The following is a 4,000-nucleotide window of genomic DNA, read 5'->3' as shown; positions in this document are numbered from 1 at the left end:
TCCAAGGAAGGGCCCCATTGCTTCAGTTGGGCTCTGTACCCAGCGCTGCATCAATCACTTGAGAACTCAGCAGCCCCCACAGCAACTGTGTTGGATGGCAGGCGGGGCAGACGACGCTGGGAAAGAATCCCAGAGTTGTCCTGTCCCTCACCCTGCCACAGAGTCTCCCCCTACAAGACTGCTTCAGTTAAGTTAGTAGGTGGAGGGAGTGTTCAGTGACAGATTTGAGGAGGGTTCTGGGGTCACTCAGCCCAGCTGGCAGAGCTCTATAGGAGAAAGAAGCACACAGCAGAAGGGATGGGGGTGGTTCAGAAAAAGAAAAAATGGCCAAATGACCTCTAGGAGGATATCAACCAACTGTTCTGTGGCCATTGAAGATGGTCATGCTATCAAACTCAGAACAGGCAGTGTGAAATGAGAAACCACCTTTCTGGCACAAGTTAGGGGACCAGGAGGCTTATTTTGCTATGTGACCTCGGGCGGTTCCCAACCTTCTCTGGGCAGTTTCCCTCTCCATGAAAGGGGGACTGTAGAGTGACCTGAGGCACAAGTGAATGAGAAGTCTTCAACTGAAAAGTCTAAAGCCTAGTGCCCAAGGCCTTCACCAGTACACAGAGGGTCCCTGGACATCACTTTGCTGGTTCTGGGGCCGTGAATGGGCTAAGCAAACCCCAAAAGGACCCCATTACCTTTACTAGCCGCACCCTGCCCAGCTCTACTATCCACAAGGTTTCCCCTGAGAAAGAGCCAAGTAGCTTCATCTACTGAGAGTTGGGAATCTTGTGCTGACATGGGCATTTCAAGATAAAAAAGGACAGGGAGGCCTCTGACTGCAGCCATCTGCAACAGGCCCCATGCCTCAGGCCTGACAGAGACCCCAGCCTCGAAGGCCAAAGGCATAGCTACAGGGACCTCCTATCTCCCCCAAGGAGTCCTTATCTACCCTGTGGCCTGTCAGTCCAGGCCCTCTGTGCCAGGATTGCCCAACTCACTGGGGGTGGGCAAGGGACTGACCTCAATCTCTTGTGTTGCAGAGTGAGGCTGTGAATCTGTTCCCTGGTGGCTATGGGCCTCAGTCTCCACATCATCATTCTTCCTTGACATTGCCCCGGCTGCCAACTTTTCTTAGATGCTCCTCTACTCTGTGGCTCCAGGGCTGTGGCTGAGATCTGGGGGCAGATAATGCAGAGATTGACCCCATACAGGACAGAGAGGCAAGGCAGGCACCAAGTATGGAGTAGCCCTGGCTCTGTCCAGGGAAGGGAGGCCAGCTGAGAAATCCATTCAGAACCATCAAAGCCCCCTTTGAGCCTCTGTTTCCCACCTCCAACCTGCAGATGAGGAGATGAAGGCAGAGAGAGAAATGGCCTGGGTCCCACAGGAAGGCAGGGGTCATCTGCCTGCCCTTCTAGAGAGTCACCAAATGCTACCTTCAGGGGTTGAAAGGTGGCTGGAGGCTCCTGTCCCCCAGGCACTGGAGCTTGTGATGCTCGTAGCTGTACCAGCTCTTGTTCCCTAGGGATACGGTGCCTGCAGGTTGGAAATTGGTGTCTCCCAGACTCCACCAAGGGATCTGACCCCCTTCCCTGGGGATCCCCAGAGAGCAGTTGAGCCCCCACCGCATCATGTTCCTCCATGCATTCATAAAGATGTGGACCTCGGTCCTAGTAAAACAGTACTCAAACATAAACCAGTAGCAGCTCCGGGTGGTGGGACTTACATGTTTGTCGTTGGTAGCAGCACTTACATCAAGCTGTTTCCTAAATTTCATAAGTGGTGCAAATAATGTCTTGCTGATGAAGCACTGGATAAATAGACTTTGTGACTAAAGCCCTACCAGCTGTTGGTCTAGGCACACACAGCTGGTGGTGTTAGAACTTTAATACTGACTCACCCTAACTGGATCCCAGATAGAGGGAACCTCAGGGGGACCGGGAACCAGGCATTGTGCCAGGTGCATTGTCTCATGTCATCCTCACTTTGCCCTTTGAGGTAGGTACTGTCAGTATCCCCATCTTACAGATGAGGCAACTGAGGCTCAGAGAAGGCAAGCTTGCTCACACTTACCGAGGTGGTCATTGGTACAGCTGATCTGAGCACAGGACTTCTAAGCTCTGAAGGCCACTCTCCTTCCATGACCCCAGGGCCCAGAACAGGTAACTAAAAATTTCCCAAATTCAAAAATATTGCCGGGTCATACTCTCAGTGCTCCCTGTATAACTAGTACGACCCAGCCCGAGGGCTCCCTGAGGGCGGGCCTCCCCTCTGGCTACCTACACAGGGGCCCTGTGCATTGACCCAGCCCACAGGGCCTTGGCCCCCACGCGCTTCCTTTTCGTTGATTGGTGAGCCCACTCTGCCAAGGAGTGAGTGTCTGGTGCACTCCCAAGGCCCCCTAGAGACAGTATAAGGGTGAGGAATCCTGGCGTTCAACCTAGGCTGGGTCTAGGCTTGGCTCTTAGCCCTTGGTGCAGGCACCCTGATCCCAACAAGCCAGGCAACCGCCCTCCTAATTTCCTGGGTTCAGCCCCACCTTCACTCGCCACGTGGCCTCAGTCTCAGCTCCTCCGGACCCTGGTTACAAGGGCCCACGTAGTCTTTGGGGGCCTGGTCCACACAGCAAAGGAAGACCCTTCCTCCGGCCCCACCCCCAGCTTGATCTGAGGGGGCTGCAGCAGCTCTACACCTGAGTTCTCCTCTCTGCCTCTGCTGGCCCACCCCGGACAGTCCTCCAGCTCCTCTTCAGGTATTGGCTTTGGCCACTCCTGGGGCTTGGTGGGTACAACAAGACCCTATTCCATCGACCTCACCCCGTACTGAGCATCATTAGCCCAATTAAGGCCAGTGAGCTACTTGGCTAAAACACAGGACCAGTTTTAAAGGGCTAGAGAGAGTGTGACCCAGGGACGGTGACCCAGTGGGTAAACTGACCAGAGCCATAGGATCACCGAGGGTCAGAAACCCTGAGTCCTGCCAACACCACTCCCAGTGTACAGACAAGACCTGAGCCCAGAGACAGAAAGGGGCTTGAGCAGGGAGGGCTACAGGCCACACCCCATCTCCATGTTCTTGGAAACTCTGCTGCCTGAGAGGCCCAGGGAGGATTCCACAGCAGCCTTCCTCACAGGCTTTTGGGTCCTGGCAGAGCCTGGCTTGCCTCCCTCACTGGATGTGAAGGAGGTGCCTAGGGCTCAAAAAACAACACTTACCCCTACTAACTATGGCCCTTCCAACCACTCTGCAGCTGTGTCTGGGTCCTGGGATTAAATGAGGGGAAAAACAGGGCAGAGAACAACTGGGTCTTGGAGATCCCAAGTCATACCCAACCCACCCATCAGGAAGCAAAATGGGGGCTGTTACGGGTTGAACTGTGTCCCCTGCCAAAAAAAAAAGAAGTTTGCATTCTAAATCCCAGGACCTCAGAATGTGACCTTACTTGGAGACAGGGTCTTTACAGAGGTGATCAAGTTAAATGAGGTCATTAGAGTGGGCCCTAATCCAATATAACTGGTGCCCTTATAAAAGGGGAAATTTAAAAACATGCACACAGGAAGAGTGCCTTGTGAACATGAAAGTAGAGAGTGGGGTGATGCATCTACAAGCCAAAGAATGTCAGAGACTGCCAGCAAACCACCAGAAGCTGGGAGTGAGGCAGGAACAGATCCTCACAGCTCTCAGAAGGAACCAACCCTGCTGACACCTTGATCTCAGACCTCCAGCATCCAGACCTGGGAGAGTTTCTGTTGTTTAAGCCACCCACTTTGTGATACTTGATTAGGGCAGCCCTAGCAAACTGATAGAGAAGGTGAATGGGATCAAACTTCCATGTGATAGCTCTCTGGCCCCAAAGGGACCCTGATTTAGAAGAGGACTTTCGCCTTAAAGGAGCCCTGCCTGCAGCAGCATGAACTGCATGCCATGTGTCCAACACTGTACTGAGCCTTCTACAACCAGCCCATGGGAGAAGAGAACTGTTAACTATTATTTGTTCACAGATGAG

The sequence above is a fragment of the Pteropus alecto genome, unplaced genomic scaffold, assembly GCF_000325575.1.
Source record: "Pteropus alecto unplaced genomic scaffold, ASM32557v1 scaffold38, whole genome shotgun sequence".
In the NCBI taxonomy this organism is placed as follows: domain Eukaryota; kingdom Metazoa; phylum Chordata; class Mammalia; order Chiroptera; family Pteropodidae; genus Pteropus; species Pteropus alecto.
Note: the sequence above shows the minus strand (reverse complement) of the source record.